This window comes from Stenella coeruleoalba (genome assembly GCF_951394435.1).
Source record: "Stenella coeruleoalba genome assembly, chromosome: 7".
NCBI lineage: Eukaryota > Metazoa > Chordata > Mammalia > Artiodactyla > Delphinidae > Stenella > Stenella coeruleoalba.
The window spans coordinates 97,942,734-97,961,681 of record NC_137153.1 but is presented as its reverse complement, the minus strand read 5'-3'; the positions used below and the strand labels follow the sequence as shown (position 1 = coordinate 97,961,681).

General features: G+C 44.0%; 1 long non-coding RNA gene across 1 annotated transcript in view; it reads left to right on the top strand.

The window, feature by feature from the left end:
* The window catches only part of LOC307189488, a 615,258-nt gene extending 597,513 nt beyond the window's left edge, over window positions 1-17,745 (top strand). Inside the window, exon 6 of the long non-coding RNA XR_013829198.1 lies at window positions 16,768-17,745. This is a non-coding gene — a long non-coding RNA (uncharacterized lncRNA). The remainder of the gene's footprint in view (window positions 1-16,767) is intronic.
* The last annotated feature ends 1,203 nt before the right edge of the window (window positions 17,746-18,948 follow it).

Sequence of the window (18,948 nt, the reverse complement as noted above, 5' to 3'; positions counted from 1 at the left end):
GGAAGCACGATTTATTCTTTGGGCAAACCGGGGGCTTGATGAATGGGTATATTCACCCAAATTTCTAATGAGAGTACCAACTGCAGAAGATAAATTCTAACTCTGAGGGAGCTGAGAGTGAGAGCAAGTCCAGGGAGAAGGGTGGAAGAAGTTGAGAAAGGTAGGAAGAGCTGGCGTCCAAGAGGGCCAGCACACAGGTGTGCCAGGGCATCTGTGCTGCCTGAAGGGACAGCAGAAAGGCAGTTGCAGGTGGTGGACCTCTCATCCTTTGGTGGAATTAGTCCACTCAGATTAGAGCTCAGGCCCCTGGAAGGCACCATGTCACTATTGACAACAATAGTACTAGCTAACATTTACTGAGCACTTACTGTGTGCCAGGCATTGTGCTGCGTACCTGACGTAGATTATGAAACCTGATCGTGATGACTGCTGTCTGAGGTATTTACTGATAGCAGGCTCGTACTTAGCTGGTATGGCTGGGTGTTAAAACATGGAAATAGTTCAAATCCGATCAGTAAGTAGCTCCTGACCTGATCTCCCCGAGTGGATCCCCATCCTTCTGGAGGCCTCTGCCCCTCCCGTGAGGCCGGAAAGCAGCGGGCCGTTCTGAGGGATCTGTGCCACGCTTCACTGATTGACACCTGTTTTTATGTTGTTATGGTAGACTGAATAGTGGCGGTTTGTGGGTATCTAGAATTCAGTCCAGGTCACCAGTTGCTGGCCTCTCAAGGGGCAACAGGTCTCCCCCTAGCGCCGGAGGCAGGACTGCAGGTATTTATCCTGGCTGAGTGGGATGGCTTAGGAAAGTAGGTGGAGAACAGCCCGGGCCTGCCAGTAGGGCTGCCGCAGGGAGCTGCGAATACCAGGGTGGGGAACGGAGGTGGCCCTGACTCAGCTAAGCCACGTGCTGCTCTTGGAGAGCCTGCTTTCTGGATTCAGCAATCTCCAGAAGAATCAGTGGGGGGACGCTAGTTGGCTGGCAGGCAGGCTGAGGCCCACGCCACTGAGAGACCCATGGCGTGTCCGTTAGCCGGGGCTTTCCTGGCCGGCTGTGGTTAGTTTGTGCCAGTGCCTCCATTCCATCCTGGATTCTGTGAGAGGCTTCCTTGGGCCAGATCGCTGTGCAGGGCTGCAGGGCTGGCCAGAGGATGAATGCAGAAACTCTATAGTCTGTGAGAGACTGTGCAAGGCATAAGGCAGTATCTAGGGCCCAAATTAACACTTACTTCTTCTCCCTGCACAACCCATTCCTCTTGGTAATTTTCTCCAAAATATCACATCTGTGAGGCAGTATAAGACAAGCCCCCAAAGATGGAGACTGACTCCTGATAGGGCAGAGGTAGGAGGGGCTCCATCTGGTTGAGGCATCCGGGTATGTTCCCCAAGGATATTAGACTGAGCCTTGAAAAATGAATAAGACCTGTGATAGGTTGAATTACGTCTTCCAAAAAGACATGCTGAAGTCTTAAGCCCTGGTACCTGTGAAGGTGACCTTATTTGGAAATAGCATCTTTACAGTTGTAACCAAGCTAAAATGACGTCATTAGGGTGGGGCCTTAATCCAATGTGACTGGAGTCCTTATACGAAGAGGACAATGCCATGTGAAGGTACAAAGACAAACAAGCACACAGGGAAGAAGGCCATGTGGTAACAGAGGCAGAGATTGGAGTGATGCAGCTGCAAAACAAAGAACACCAAGGATTGTGGGCCCCACCAGAAGACAGTGAGAGGCAAGGAAGGATTCTACCTCTTAGAGAAAGCGGGGTCCTTTTCACACCTTGATTTCAAACTTTTGGCCTCCAGAACTGTGAGAGAATACATTTCTGTTGTTTTAAGTCAGTCAGTTTGTTGTACTTTGTTCCAGTAGCCCTGGGAAACTAATACAGGACCAGAGGGTTCATGACTTGAAGTAGCTTATTCTTTTTCATGTCTCCTTTAGAGCTGGTTCAAGACCTATCACACAGGGGCTCCAACTAAGACTGAAAGTGGAGATGTGGGAAGACCCATATGTGCAAAGGCCTAGTGGCTGGAAGATTTGGATCACGTTTGAGGTTAAAATGTATTTGGCCGCATGGCAGCCAGCCATTGTGAATGAAGCTGGATAGGCAGCCCTAGGACAGACCATGACAGGTCTTATTCCCAAGCCAAATGCAATATTCTCAGCTTTGGACTACCTCTTTCTCAGGGGGGTAAAGCATGTGGGTCTCACAAAAATTACCGCAAAGACAAAACATCAGAGCCAACCTCTCCCTTCCCTACACTTTACGGAGGCTCATTGGAGTTTTTTGCTGTGAAAATTCCTTCTTCCTTTTTCTAAAACGATAACTTCCTTAATTTCTACCTACAGTTGGAACAAATTGAAGGGCAGATGCAAGAGTCAGCATGACGGATATCAAAAGATGTCTTTCAATATGATAAACCCTTGTTTGGATGCATGGTTTAGCATGAGAGTCAAATGCACCTGACTTTGGAAGAGTTAAACCGTAAGAAAGTTGGAGTCTGCAGAGCCGACGCTCTGAACCATAATCGCTGCATCGTTTTGGTTTGGAATAGAGGGGACAAGTCAAGAAAATCGCCAGCTTCAGGATTTCTGGTGCAGATACCCATAGGGATTCATGGAGCAAGAGCTTGCCCCCGCAGTCAGGGGCTGAACGTCTTGAGGTGGGTGTCAGGGCAGGGCAAGAGGCCAAAGTGCTCAAGGAAACACAGAGGTGTGGAGAATGAGCTTTCCAGCCCTTCAAACCGTAATACTATGCCTGCGTGTGTCTACGTGACACCATCCTGGGCAAGGGAGGGCTCCAGTGGAAGATGTGGGATGGGGAGAGGAACAGACTTCAAATCCACACCAAGACAGTAAATGCCGTGGAACACTGAGGAGGAGCCAGGTGAGAGGAAACACTGAGGTTGGAATCAGAAGACATGAGATATTTTTAGCTTTGCTATAAATTCGTTGGCCTTTCTGCAAGCTCCTTCTGTTTGGGGACATCAGTTTGTCGGTTGCACCAAAAAAAAAGTGCATGTGTATGTATATCTCATATATATATCATTTGATATATATCATATATGCATACATATATATATATATGTGTGTGTATATATGTCATATATATTACTCTAAACCCAGAGCAAGGCCGTGATCCTGGGGACAGGGGCCTGACTAAAACGTCTCTGGAAGAAAAGGTATAGACAGTTACTTAACTGAACATTGATAGAACAAATGTCTACCGATAAGCTTGTGCCTGAATGAAAATAGAGTGAGCCGGTCCATCACTGCAGGCTTCCAGGCATCTCAAGGAGCAGTCTATTTTTCATCCTGGCATTTGCCGTCACTTTGACATGGGCTGAGAACAATGCTGGACTGGAGTATAGTAAAATGATTAGATCCCCACAGGCCTCTCAGGATGGGGCCATTCTAAGGTGAAATGATGGTGTCCCTAGAGCTGGGAGGCAGAGGAGGGCTCCCTCCAGCCCCCCGCATCCCAACTCTATCTTGTTGGGAGAGGGAGAATGAAGCAGGACACTGGGCCTCTGGGTAGGAGGTAGCCTTCCCCAGGGCCCTTGTCTCCTCATGCCTTGTCTGCTCCCAGCTGAGCTCTGAGGGTTGCCAGAGCTCCATCAGCCCACAGCTCTTCTCTGCATATACTCCACCCTACTGCTTAACCACCTCCTATGACATACTGAGGATTCCTAGGTCTGTGCCTCCAGCCTGCCTCAGGCTTGGTTATCCTATTGCTTGGGGGACATCTCCACCTAGATGTCCCAAAGGATCCTCAAACTTAACATGTTGAAAACCAAAGTCAGTATCCTTGTCTTCAAACCAGTTTCCCTTTCTCTGTGAATAATGCAACCTCTGCCTGGTCACCCAAGAGAAAAACAGGGAGCGTGAGCACCCTTCTTCTATCCCCCACCGAACACTGAGTCCTGACAACCTGCTCCTTTAACATCTCCCGTATCTGCCCCTCCTCTCCATCCTCATTCTACTGGCTCCTGGCAGGCTTCTAACTGGTCTCCCTGCCTCTGAACTCATTCTCACCTCCCTCTTCCTATAGACCAGGGTCAGAAGATTTTATCTATAAAGAGCCAGGTGGTGGACACTTTTGGCTTTGTGGGCCCAGTGGTCTCCATCGCAACTATTCAACGCTGCCATTGTAGTGTGAAAGCAGCATAGGTAATACACAAAAGAATAAACGTGGCTGTGTTCCAAACAGACTTTACTCACAAAGACGGGTGGAGGGCCAGATTTGTCACACAGGCCATAATTTGCTGGCCATTGCTCTACACTGGGGGCAAAATGATCTTTCTAAAAGTTAGGTTCAACTATATTTGCTGTCTTGCTTAAAAGCCTTCACTGCCTCCTTGTCCGCTCCAAACTCCAGTGGATATAGCCCCTTGCCAGCTCTTACACTGGAGGCTGCACTATGCCCCCTACATTACTTGTAGCCCTATCTTGTTTGCAGTTCTCAGAACACATGGTTCTATTTGTCAGTGCCATACCTTTACATACCTGTCCCCTCAGCCTAGAAGGCTGTTTCTCTTCCTACCACCAAGTTTCTGGGGATGCTGTTCATCTTTGTAGACTCAACCCAGGTACCCTCCTTTCTTGACTTCATTCATTCACTCCTTAATATGTGTATTCATTTAGGATTTATTTATAAAGCACTTGGTGAGCATTTACTATGTCCCAGGAAAGGCATATACAGAACCTAAAATGGGGGTGGGACCTGGGAACTGCTTGGCCTGGGCTTCATATGAGTAAATTGAGGCATGAGGCATTTTCTCCAAGAGAATACTTAAAGGATTAAGAGAAGTCACTTACACAATTTTAAATTTGTGCCCCATAACTGGAACACATTGTCCAAGGTGCACTATAATTCAATTTTTAAAAAAATACTTGAGTTATTTTGTGACTAAGAGAATAACATTGCATTCCGTTTTTAGAACCTTCATTTATTACATGCAAACACTTTAAAAGTAGCATAAATTTTGTAATGTCTTTCTGGCATTGCTTCATTTTGAATTATATTAGAAGTATAAAATAAATGAATATGGGCCTCTCTGGAGTTCTAACAATCTATGGGACAATGGTGCCGCAAGGGGGTGGTTAGGAGGGAAGTATCTTGAGCTGTCTTTCCTAATCTCTAACAGTCTCCCCATCAAAGCCATGCCAAATAACTTGTAACATAGAGCTTGTTCGAAAATCGAGATTTAGTTCTACTCTTGTTCCACACAGGTTGCTACCTATCAGCAAACAGGGTAGAAATTCTGGGGTAGAAATTCTGCAGGCGTCACTGCCCAGAATTGAACATTGTTTTAGATGCTAAACATACAGTGGTGTCCAAGAGAGACACAAGGTGTCCCCACTCCCAGAGCTTTGACTGCCATGTAATTCACAAGTAAATAAACAAGATGGCATGAGCTCTTAACGATGAAAGAAATTATATAGGTGATGTGACATAGAGGGCCAGATGAGAGTGGGAGAGAAAGATCAGACAGAGCCACCGAGCAGTTCCATTTTAGATGGAGTGGCCGCTGGGATGTCTCCTGAGTCGTACAGTCTCTGACTGTGTTCCCACTACGCCTGAATAGCTTTGTACTTAAGCCTGTCACATTCCATTTATTTATTTGTTTACTCCTGTCTCTCCCTGTCCACCGTCATCGACAGTCTGCTCCTCATCAGCAGATACCACACTGAGTGCTCCTGCATCCCTTGTGCCTGGGACCCAGTAGCTGCTTCATTAGAATTTGCTGAATGAGTCCATCTAGTTGCACTCTCCAAATGCTGCCTGCATTTTTGCCACTAACTGTAGTAAGTGATTTAGGGAGACCAAGGAAGCATCAGGGGAAACCTTGAAGTTAAGCTCAGTGGCAAGCCTACTTCAAAGGCACATGACCAAAGAGAGACAGGAATACATGTGCCTCAAATTTACCTTAGAAATTAGGAGCAAACATCTTCTAAACAAGCTCCACTGGGGTGTCACCGATCATCTAAATGTCTGAAAAGTAGCCAAATACATTGAACACAGGCAAAACGTGGCTGGGTTTAGCTGGTTATGGTGATGCCTCTAAATAAAAGAGTTACTCCACGGCCTGATCCTTTGGCAAAGACAAAGCCCCCTCGGTTCTGATAGGAGAAAACCCTGGGTTTTAAATCCTACTTTTCTTTCTTTTTTTTTTTTTTTTTTTTTTTTGCGGTACGCGGGCCTCTCACTGTTGTGGCCTCTGCCGTTGCGGAGCACAGGCTCCGGACACGCAGGCTCAACAGCCGTGACTCACGGGCCCAGCCGCTCCGCGGCATGTGGGATCTTCCCGGACCAGGGCACGAACCTGTGTCCCCTGCATCGGCAGGCAGACTCTCAACCGCTGCGCCACCAGGGAAGCCCTTAAATCCTACTTTTCAAACGATAATAATTTTTTTTACATATTCCTTATTTCCCAATCATGAAAGGAATACTCTTGTTTACTAGAGAACATTGGAAAAGCACAGAAAATTGCAAAGCCCCTCATCTAATGCTCTGGCCCATTTCGTTCTAGTCTCTGATCACTACGACTCATAGGCTGACAGCCGTTAGGAATGAGTAGGATAGGTGGGGAAATACCATCTAGTTCTCTTTTTATATTATGGCAAAACATACGTAACACAAAATGTGCCGTTTTAACTATTTTTAAGTATACATTTAGTGGCACTAAGTACATTCACAATGTTGTTCAGCCATCACCTATATCCATTTCTAGAACTTTTTCATCGTCCCATACTGAAACAATAGCAGTCCATTTGCCCCTCCCCCCAGCTTCTGGGAACCTCGATTAATACTTTCTATCTCTATGAATTTGCCTATTCTAGGGAACTCATATAAGTGGACTCATACAATATTTGTCCCTTGTGTCTGGCTTTGTGTCTGGCTTTTCATCCATGTCGCATGTGTCAGAATGACCTTCCTTTTTCATAGTATTAAATTGATTAAATGAGGAGGCCATTAGATTGGAGTGCCTCTAAGGTCTGGGTGGCCTTTGTAAGCAAACCAAAACCTAAGCCTGTAAATGTCTCTAAGTTAAGAAATTGAAACCTAAATAAATAGTCACAAACAGGCTTTCCCCAGAAAGGCAAATGCTTAAGCGGTAGCCAAACAGATAACCGCTTTGTTTCACACCGTCTCTATAAGTCTTTCCCTAGCTACTGTCAGTGGAGTATTCCTAACCACTTCTGGTTTGGTGCTGCCCAATTTGAATCCCTTTTTGCTCAACTAAACTCTTAAAAATTTTAATATTCCTCAGTTTACCTTTTTTAAATTATTTTATTTATTTATTTATTTTTGGCTGTGTTGGGTCTTTGTTGCTATGCGTGGGCTTCGCATTGCGGTGGCTTCTCTTGTTGCAGAGCACGGGCTCTAGGTGTGCGGGCTTCAGTAGCTGTGGCACATGGACTCAGTAGTTGTGGTTCGCGGGCTCTAGAGTGCAGGCTCAGTAGTTGTGGTGCACGGGCTTAGTGGCTCCGCAGCATATGGGATCTTCCCGGACCAGGGCTCGAACCCGCGTCCCCTGCATTGGCAGGCGGATTCTTAACCACTGCACCACGAAGGAAGCCCCTCAGTTTACCTTTTAACCAGGGTCAGTAATATTCCGTTTTATGTATATACCACATTTTGTTTATCTATTCATCCATCAATGGACGTTAAGGTTTTTTCCACCTTTTGGAGATTGTGAATAATGCTGCTATGAACATGGGTGTGCAAGTATCTACTTGAGTCCCTGTTTTCAGTTCTTTGGTGCATATGCCTAGGAGTGGAATTGCAGAATCATGTGGTCATTCTATGTTTAACTTTTTAAAGGAACCGCCAAATGGTTTTCCATTTTCCATTCCCACCAGCAATGCACAAGGATTCCAGTTTCTCCATACCCTGAGCAACACTGATGTTTTCACTTTTTTGATCCTAATGAGTGTAAATTGGTATCTCATTTTAGTTTTAATTTGAATTTCCCTAATGTATGTCTTTTTTTTTTTTATGGAGGAGGAGACACAGCAAAACGACCTTAATCAAGATCACAGAACTGCTAATTTGTAGACACAGGATTCAAACCCAATTTCCTCTGACTCTATGCTTTTAATTGCCTTGCTGGTTTGCCTCCCTTCAGATCATAAATGCTTGAGGTGGCTAGTGGTATAGGGCAGAAAGGGTTTTCAGCAAGGAGCCACCCATTAAGTGGGCTCAGTTATACAGACCTACATCAAAGCATTCATTTAATGGACACTAAAAGACGGTCCTTGCTTTCAAAGATCTCTCCACCTTTGAGACAGTATTTTCAAACTTGAGGTGAAGAACCAGTTTTATTTCTTTAATTTTCAATCCATTGCATATGATGTTTTTATAAACCACATTAAAAATGAAATACTAGAAAAATAAAATTAAAATGACATTCATAAAACAAAAACATAATAAAAGATATACATAATACATGCTGTCTTGTTATTTGATTCACTGCAAAAAAATTGCTCTGTCAAATAGCTGTAAACATTTACTTACTTTTAGTTTCTGTACTTATCTCACTGTGGATCAGTAAGAGAACACAAACAGCCCTGTCCACAAACTATCAATACATATGGAGGGAGGAGCACGCTCCCAAAGGAGAAGACACACATACTGAATTTTAAGGACAGATGTGAGCTGGGCCTTGTTAATATGGAATACCCAGGTCTCCACTGTTTCCATCTTTTTTCTTGAGGAACTAGAACTTAGAGTACATGGCAGATTCCATGAGCATTAAAATTTAGCTGCCAAGAATTGATGTAGTGAAGTTAAAATAGACTTTGGAGTCAGACTGATCTAGGGTTAAATTCTAGAAGCTGTGTGTCCCAGTTGGGTGGCCTTGAGCAAGTCGGTTCTTCTTTCTGAACCTTATTATCATCACCCCCCAAAAAATGAGGCTAGAAAATCCTGTCTTATAGGGATGCTGTTGAGATGGAATGTCACCAAGTATGTAGCTCACTTAGCATAGTGCCCAGTCTGTCATAGCCACTCAACCAATAAATGGTAGTCCCTTCCCTTTTCCCTTGGCAGAGCTCTTGACAGCTTTCAAAAGCTGCCAGCAGAGTAAGACCACAACAGTCTAAAAATGCATCCTCTCTTAATTACTGTTTGGTTTGGAGGGAGACTGACTCATCTTTAGCCTCAGCAGCAGCAGGTCCTGGTCAGGAGAGAGGCAGTGCTGGGTCATTGGACTTGCCCTGGAACTCTGCCTCTTCCCAGCATGCTCTGGGCTGCTGCCGCACTGGGGCCATTCAGACGCAGCAAAGCAAAACTGCTGTTAACATGCCACTTTATTTGAAAAAGGTGGACTTTGGAAGAGCCAAATAAGGGGTCCTTACAAAGCAAATTTAGTGTTTCCCATTATCCTGGGTTTACTTCAAAAGAATCAAGCGCTCTACTGAAGACTCTTAACACCATCTTTGAAAATCTGTGAAATCCTGATATCCCCGGACCTTGGCGAATAAGTGGTGTTCCCCATCCTCTCCTCTTTTCTTTTGGCAGGAGGACTTTTTTGGACATAATGCATGGTAGATGTTTGGTTTGGATCTGGGTTTAAACTCTAAATCCATAATGCCAGCTGTGTCACCTTGAAAGAATCATATATAAAATGGGTTTATAATCATCATTATAATGCAAAAACTCTTTTTTTTTTTTGGAAAGAAAACATTTTCTCTCTCCATTTCCTCCCCCTAAATGGAAAAGGGCAAATGGGTTTAGGCACAACCGAATGTTTTGGGGCTCATGGCTTAGCGAACAGAGTACCAGGGATGTTCTGTTTCTGGTCTAGAGTACCAGGGTTACCTCTGGGCTGGTAGAGTATAGACTTTTACTGTTCAGAGGGCGTACATCAAAGCCTAGTTTAACTGCCTGCACACCTCATAGTTTGCAGTCCTGAAATGTGAGCACAACTACTGAGTTTTGTGTGGCTGAACGAAGAAATAATTTATTCATCATTCTTTAAAGGAGCTCTGAACTTACGCCAATAACAAGGAGCCTGTGTTTATCTGGAATCTTTCTCTAAAAAATTTATAGCTCAGCACTGGCCTACAAAAGAGGGATGAGGAGTGATGGGGACCACATGGCCCTAGAAATTCAACTGACTTCATGCTCTCTATACGTAGGATGTGTTTTCCCTATTTGTTCAGTGGACTGGCCTTTCAGTATGCCTTCAGGAGAGGCCGTGTAACAGCCTGCTCCAGGAGGGCGGCACCCATTCATAGTACCAGAGTTGAACCGGTGCTCTGAGGAGCTCAGCAAGGTGCCTTTACTCTGGCACTGTCCTCGTCAGCAGTTCACACCTTTCACACATCCTTGATTTCGTTCCATACTCTGCTATTTTGTCCTTGTCTTAATGCCCAAAGAGTTTCTGGTTTCTTGGTGAAAACCTTGATAATCTGGCCAAGCTGCCTTAGACTGCCTTGTGCAACATCTCCCCTACCTTGAACTTGGCTTTAGGATCCCTTCCACCACAGAGTTGTCTTACCAGCAGCTCTCAACCTTGATTTTACCCCATGCCCAGCGTAACTCGTTCCTCTTGAATATGTATTGCCCTGATGGGATAGGAGGTAGAACACTTCTCTTGAAATTCAATCAGTGGGTATATTAGGAAGCCTGAGTGTGGTGAGAGGATATATATGGAAAAGAACGGTCCCTTCTGTTTTTAAATTAACCATAGGACTAACCATGAGTGTGTCTTGAATTCTCCTCTGTTTATGTTGTGACTGATCTTTTAACTTTTTAAGGAAATGGCCCCCTGAAAATACGTTCTCTTAAAATAGTAAGGAGAGAACTAACTTTCCATTTTCTGTGCTAAAGAAGGCACAGAGGCATGGGTAACCCAGAAGGACATATAGCACCCACATCCTTGATATTTTTATTTTGAATTTATTACCGTAATTGCACAACGGGTAGAACATGTACCGCTGGAAAGATGCAAACTATTCTGTGTGGGATGAAGGACTCTCATAACCGTGTGAAGGATCTATAGGCAAATTTACTCCCATAATTCATGCAATTTTTTTTTTATGACTCTGGAACCTGGGTGAACTAACAACCCAAATTAAAATCATTCTATAGAAAAGTGGGCTAGGTGCTTAGAGGACTGCACGATTCAGGGGGAAGAGAATAGACCTCAGACTTAACTTTTTTACATGAAGCAGGACAAAAGAAAACAAAAATTCATTTTTAAAGAACTATACCTATTTATGTGTTTTAGCAGAGTTCATCTTTGGAGGAATATTGCTGTTTTATTGTAAAAGCATTTTAATGAGGCTACTCGTTATTCAAATAAGGTCAAAGCCTTGGACCTAAAATGGAGGGGAGATGTTAAGACAAAAGGATGGAATAAAGTAAAAGGAGTCCTTGTTAGGGAGAGAGATTGTTTGATTGTTAACTATGTTTTACTTCCTCTGGAGGTAGAGAATCCAGAAACACAGAGTCTGGAACTCTAAGAGACAGAGTGATGGGAAGACTCAGGAGGAGGGACTTGAGTACGATAGGACTAGATCCAGCAACCTGGCGGCAGGTGGGTGATGGGAGAGGCAAGGGAGGAACAGAGGCATGGTTGTGGCTCAGACATGGCTCTACACCAGTGCTGGGAAATTCTCCACCACTTCTCCATCTTTATTCCAACTTGTTACCCTGGAAGAGGAAGAAGAAAAAAGAGGAGGAGACAACCTTGAGCTGACCAAGTTTTAATCTTGAATTGGCCAAGTTTACATAAAGAAGCTGTTAAATTTGCCATGATTTTAATTAAATTTCATTAAAGTTATAGCTTCATCCTTCTTTGAGTCAATGTCTATGGAATTCACACCCACACTCGTGAATTCTGCTGAGTTTTCATCCAAACTTTGTGATTTCAGTGGTCATTTTGTTCCTGGGAGTGGATGACATGCTAGAATGGCTTTCTGTCTCTATGCCACCTATTTCTTCCCCATCACAGCCCTTTCCACATGTTCATCTGTCTGTGTACTTTTCTCTTCTTCTTAAGTTCCAAGAGGGCAGACACTCCGGAGACCACTTTCACAGTTGTATCTCGATTCTTAAGCAGAGTGCTCAGAATATGTTTGTTGAATGAATGCCTGAAAAAAGGAGGAGGGAGTGGCCAGGAGAGGAGGGGCTGTCAGATGGGAGCAAAGAAAGGGATGGTCAATAGATCCTGGAGATGAAGGAGACCTTTGGTTGGGTCAGTACAAGTGGGTGTCCAGAAGCCAGCAGCGTGGCTGCAGGATATAAGGACAAGAAGATTCAAGGTGGGACGGAGAGGGCACAGAGAAGTTGCTATAATTCTATGTCAAGTATTCAGTAAGCTAGCAAATTTCTGATTCCCTCTGATTGTCTGATTGACTGTCAACTTGCTGAAAAGTTGTCAGGTGGGGTGGGGATTGAGCAGGCTGGTTTCCGTTCAAAGCATCAAAGTCTTTCGAACTCTCACTGACAAACAGGTATGATGCCAACTCTATGACTCTGTGAACAGTACTGTCCTCCTGTCCAGCTGCAATCATTTTCTTATCACTTTGAACTCTCCTTTAGAATTTTCTGCCAGTATGTGAAGCCAAAACACCACCTGGATTATGTTATTCCCTCTTCCAGCATCTTCAATGGCTTCCTCTTGCCTTCAAGAGAAGGTGGGGCTTGTTTAAGGCTTTTCACACAGTAGTTATGAGGAGTATTTGATGCCCCTCTGTTAGAGTAAACCTTCTTGAGTGGGAAGGTTGAGATTCCCCATTCCTTGCAGATTCTGTTAGGAAAGAGGAATGAGAATGAGCATAGAAGCACTGGAAACAAAATCCTTGGTGGGTGGAAGACAGTGGGAGACCATTGCTGGGCGGAGACTTGAGTAGGTTGTGTGACAGTGAAAGGAAGTGGTGAGAGCGAACACTTCTCTTGGCAGCAAACTTCCTCTTTCCTATATCCTCCTCTTCCTGCTCAGCCTCTCTGGCTGGAGACTTTATGTTGCCGTCTATCCCATTATGAGTTAATATAGTAAAGAATCCTTAGAGCTGAGGCTGTCTCAGATTTAGCACTGAATAAATATTTGCTACTCTTGTGCTTATTCTATCCTATTCTTTCTGTTTCTTACTGCTCATGTTTTTGCTACCTTTAATAAATGTTTGAGTCAATGTGCAGCATGTCAAGGTGAATGTGGGGTGAGAGAGGTATCCAGGTTTGGTGAGGGGATCAATCCAGGTACTAGTCTGAAGGTAGGTTGGCAAAGAGTGGCTGGTGGGAGGGTCCAATGTGAGAATCAAATGAAAATGGCCTACCTCTGCTGCAGGGCTTGAGTCGGAAGGCACCAGGTAGGTGCCCATTAAATGTTTGCTGAACAAAATGCATGGTGGTATTTGACTGGGCTTTGAAGTATGGATAGAATTATCTGCTAATGAGAGAAAGAGATGTTCAAAGTGACAGTTTCTCTGTTGGAGAACTAAAGAAGAAGCAGCGAGAAGTAATTCTGTGACCAAAATAATAAAAGAATGTGAGCCAAATGGAAAAAAAGAGAGCAGAAATGTGAGTAAAAGCATGGGAGAATTTTGGCTTCCAGATTTCTGAATAAGCTTTCCCCATGCCATGGGGCTTAGGAAAATCCCCACGGAAGTCATGTGTGTGTGCAGTGACGCCAGGCGGGTGGTCTTCCTGCCCAGAGACATCATGCCCACCCACCAGCACGAGAAGGCTGAGCACGGTTCCTGGGAATGTTAACAGAGTGTGCTGAGTCATCCGTGTTTGCTCTGGAGCTACGTTCTTAAACATAACGTTGGTCAGGATGCTTCCCTGCCCCGCGGCCTGCAAGATAAGTCCTGCTGTTTAGCCTAGCAGGGTATGTCCCTGGTGATTTCTCTAGCTTCAACTCCTGCATACCTCACCCACCCCCATGCAGGCACAATCCTGTGTCACAGGGATACTGGTAAGCGCCCAAACACACCATCCGCTTTTCCAGCTCCATGTTTATGTACATAAACATGTACATAAAAGAAATCCATCTGGATTTCTTTTCCCCTTTTACATGCTTGTCAAGCTCCTGTCCATCCTTCAAAACCCAGATTAAATGGTCTTTCCTTTCAGTAGCCTTCTCTGAAACACTGCCATACTTGTTTAATATAATCCTTTGATAGCAATAAAATAACATGTACTTATTTATAGTCTCTTTTAAATGTATCTTTCAAGAGCATTCTCTTATTTAGTAAATATTTATTTAGTACCTACTATGTGCCAGACATTTGGGGTAGGGAATATATATTGCTCATCTCTATTTTTTATTGCAATCTCAGTATTTCCAGAAGCTAGCATAAACAAGTGCTCTAGAAGTATAGAAAAAAAATGCATGAATGAATGTATGAATGAATGAATGTATGAATGAATGAAATGAATCACCTCCCCCAGGCTCTTCCAGTTTCCACATAAATCTGGTTTGATGTGACATGAAAATTTGAGTACTCTGAGCCCCTAGAGAAAATGCTGACACCTTTCTCTGGGATTCTCTGGCTGCCTATAATTTTATGTAAGCCGGAGAGTTCTATGTAGTTCTGTGGAGAAGAACTCTCTCTGATGGTCATCCAGTCTTTTCTACTCTGAACTCATGTGTTCCTGTGGTTCTGGAGGTTAAAATAAAGCAGTGAAATCATGAGTCACCATCCTCTTAGCAGGCCACGGATGAGCTGCTTGACCTATGCCCCACCAGGAGAAGGCTGACCACCCAAACCTGCCTTGCTGCCTGTCTGTCCTGTTGTCCAATTCAGACAAGGCTGGTGCAATTAGGTTTTTTTCTAAGAGTGCTCTGTACCAGTTTCAAAGACAGCTCTCAGAATGGGATTTGAGGAATAAAAAGGCCTGCCATATAATCATATTCTCTTCTTCACTGGGAGAGACATAGTAAACCCCCGTTTTGATTTGATGATGAGTAACTTCATCCATGTGTTTCCAGGCTCTTGGCTGGAATGAGAACATGTCTATAAAGGGCGACTATGAATCAATAGGACTGATTTCTCCTTACCAGCACACCTGAATGTAGATATCAAAATGCACCCTTGAGATGGTCTTCTGGAGAGTGATGTACTGGAAATAGTACTTAATGGGAGTCAAAGTACTGGGCATCGGCTCTCAGCTCTACCATTTACCAAAGGGGGACACTGGATAAATCACCCACCTCCTCCTTTGTAAAAATGGAGATAATTCTTATTTTGCAGGGATGTTTTAAGGTTCAAACGAGGCAATGTAGCTAAAGATCTTGGCACATAGAGGACAGTTAATATATGTGAATTTCCTGTTTGTTTGGAAACCATGTGTTCTTGGTACTAATGTTGCCTTTGGAACCTCTCCTTGAAAATGACTAATAGAGTCATCTGTCAAGTGACAATATTGCAGCTACCATTTATTGATGATCTTGGCGCTTCTATCAATCCCGGGCATTTGCTGGGAACCACTGGTGATTCGTTTTCTGCTCTGCTCTCATGTTACTCTTGGAGCCTACATCTTTAAAGGTGGGAGGGCATTTGTCTGACCATGGACCTCCTTCCCACTGGTCCATATGGATATGGAAAAAGAGAGAGACCTAATCCAACAATTTTAAGATATTTGAGAGAATTAGCTACGTTGTTTGGGATCAATGGCTGTGACCCGCCAACAAGGTAACTCACCCCACATTTATTAGGTGGAGTGAGGGGTAGGGCAAGGGGCCAAGAGTGTTCATGGCGGACCACATCCAAGATGAGACAACCTGTGACACTTGAGCCCTGACTAAAGCCAGGCTGTACCTGTCCTAGGAGTTGTTGGCCTTCCCCTCAGTGCCCCACTACTACCAGGATCCTGTTACTGCCGCATTCACAGCCAATTCACACCCTTGCACAGAAAGGTGATGAACATTCTGAAGGAGCTCATTCTTCCTGGAGTTGTCACTTTGACTCTTTCTTGTACCTGGTTTCCTCCTGTCTGCCCAGCTGGTACTGTATTGATGCTTTCCTTTTGCTCTTACTGGGGTTTCGGAATAGTTCTTGGTATTATACTTTTATAGATGGGCTGTTCCCAGTTCACTTTTTCTCACAGCCAAGAACTCCAGCATCCCCATGACAGTCAAGAAGAGATCAGTGGCTGCGCTGACTGAGTTCCCACCAAGACTGTGAAGAGCTGAAATAACAATCAAGACTTTCAGAGTCACCTGGCCTCATGCAGTGTCTGTCAGAGCCCTGGATCAGAAGGAGACAGAAACCTCTTCCCAAACTGCCAAGTCTGGCCTCAAAGGCTACGCTTTTCCCCTTCCCAGGAGCTTCTGTGAAGACTACCCTTGGGCAGATGACTTTTGTCCCTGTTTGAAACAGAAAAGAAAAAGGTCCTAAGTCCCTGGAGAGACTACATGCAGAGCAATGTAATTTCTTCTTAGAATTTTTTTCCAGGAAGAGGAATCAGTGATTAGAAAGACAAAATCGATACTTTATATAGTGATTTAAAAACAAGACCCTGCATTTTATATTATTGAAGTGTCAACAGGTAATGATATTTCTTATGTCTTCTTCAACCTCTATTTTAAGCAGGTAGCAGGATTTAATTAATTTCACATTTCATGAAATTTTGCAATGTAGAAAATAGCCTTTTACTAAAGCCTTAATTGAAAGCATTATGCTAAGTGTTCTTGATGGAGAGAAGTGATGGAAAACGTGAGCAGAGTCAGTAGGACATCTTAGAGATGCAGGAGGGCTCTATGTCCGATGATGAGCCCAGCCTCATGCTCCACCCTGTTTTATTCTCTAGGAAAATGACCAAACCTGAGAGTAGGTGGCTGCTTGGTGCACGTAGAAGGCAGAATTCTGGGCACTGGAGTGGCAAAATCCCACACCCCACCTATGGCATGGAAGCAGCTGGACTTCAGGGGGCTCCTTCAGGCTCAGTGAAGACATCCATGATGACCATGATGGACTGGGAATTAGAGAACCCTCCTCTTTTGGAGACACCAAAGAAGCCTCCCAGATTTTGATGTGGCTTTATGAAAAGAAGGAGAAGGGGGCTGCCCCTCATTACTGAGATTGGATTCTTGCCACTCTAGTAGAATGACAACTCAGAGTTATATTTAATTCCATTTAAAGAGAATATAGAAGTGTTCTATTTCTTGTACACCTGGAGATGCAAATTGAGATTCATACTTTCACTTATAAGTGGAGCCTTTAACGCTACCTACTTGCAGAAGGATCCTCGATAGGAATGCTGTAAATTGGTAGTTTTATCCTCAAAAAATAAGAGTTTTGTTTTTTAGCTTGTTTTGTCTGGAGTGTCAAATTTGGCTGAAATTCTTCAGAAGAATTCTTATGCACCATATCAATATACAATTCAGGTGAAAGTGGAAATATCCTAATTAGAATTGGTGAGATCCAGAGCCCTTCTACTTGGCCTGTCCCTCACACTGATTGGCCTGTAAGTGAAACCTGTGATGTATCAGGGTTCTGAGGGTCAGCCTGGAGCCATGCTACTGGTCACAGACTTGCTTTGATAAGTAGGTGGCTGAGGTATCAAATAGCTAGTAACTTCTGGGTCAGGCCAACCTTCCTTAGCATTTTACTTAATGTCCTTCATAACGTGGCCCATTCCTCCCTGCCAGCTCTATCTCTTGCTACTTGTATCCATCTTTGTATTCTGAGGGACAGCTCTGGTGTCCAGCTCAATGCCTGGTGCATATAGGTGTTAAATAAATGAAAATAAATGATGTAATACATGTCATTTGAGGGAAGTCATCTTGCAGCCCAAATTATTCAGGGAAATAGAATAAAATTTTTGGTATGACAGAGAGAGAGTTTTTTCCTCTCTTACTTTGGAATGACTTCTACACAATTCTACCCATGTTAGGATTTAATACATGGAAACTACTCGCATCTTTCAGTATACTTCTTCCAACCTCATAGGGCACGTGTACACGCACATACACACACATTCTGTTTAAAACCAATTGAGGGACAGAGAAGTCAGAGAGAAGGCGATCAAAATAACTCTTCTTTTGCTAGTAATGCTGGATCAGAGAATGTGGCTTGAGCAGGCTTCTTCCTCCTTGTCCTCAAGTCTAGACTTTGGAAAGAGCTGCCTTAGCTCAGTGAATGTGCTGTTTAACCAGCCATCTTAGCCTCAAGGAATCATGGCCACAGCACCAGGGTGAGAACAGAGAGACCTGAGTCTCTAGAGCTACCTCTGGGCTCCAGGCCAGGTAGACTTCCATTTGGAGACAGCACACACACATACACACACACCGAAAAAGAGAGAAAAGAGCTGAGACTTCTCAGCGAAATTTTTCCTACTTCTTGGGGTTAGGGTTGGGGGATGGGAAGTACAGAGTTAAGGGCAGGGGAGCTACTTCCTAATATTTATGACTGGATAGTAGGCCTCAGTCTACAGAACAGGGGAGAAGGTGCAGAAGGTGTCCTTAAGAGTCATTTTTCACTACATTAAACCCAGTTGCATTCATGAAAGGACCCACGTGGATCTTCATGTCAATCAGACATTTTGAACTGTGATTTTTATGTTTATTGACTGGGACAAGTCCTAGCTCATTTCTGGCAAGGTGACCATACTTGGTGGGTACTGCACAATTGATGAATTCTGCAAAAATGAAAGAAAACTAACCCCAAAGTTATGAGGACGGTGCTTACAAATGTATAACGAAGTTGTACATTAAATGCCCTAAAAGAATTTGGCTTTAGCCCTAGTGTACACAATTAAGCCCTAGTACACACCAAACATGATAGGTGTAAGTAGAAATTAGGAACCGCAAACAAATGGGCAGAGACAAAACACAGCTATGCAAGTGAAGAGACACAGGGCCAAACAGCCTATTAGGTCCAGAAAACACACGAACACAGTTAAAGATCAACATATAAAATTAATCATCCCATTCAACAACCCCTGCCAAGCGAAGTCCTTAATGCTGACAGTTTTCAAGGGAAGAGGCCA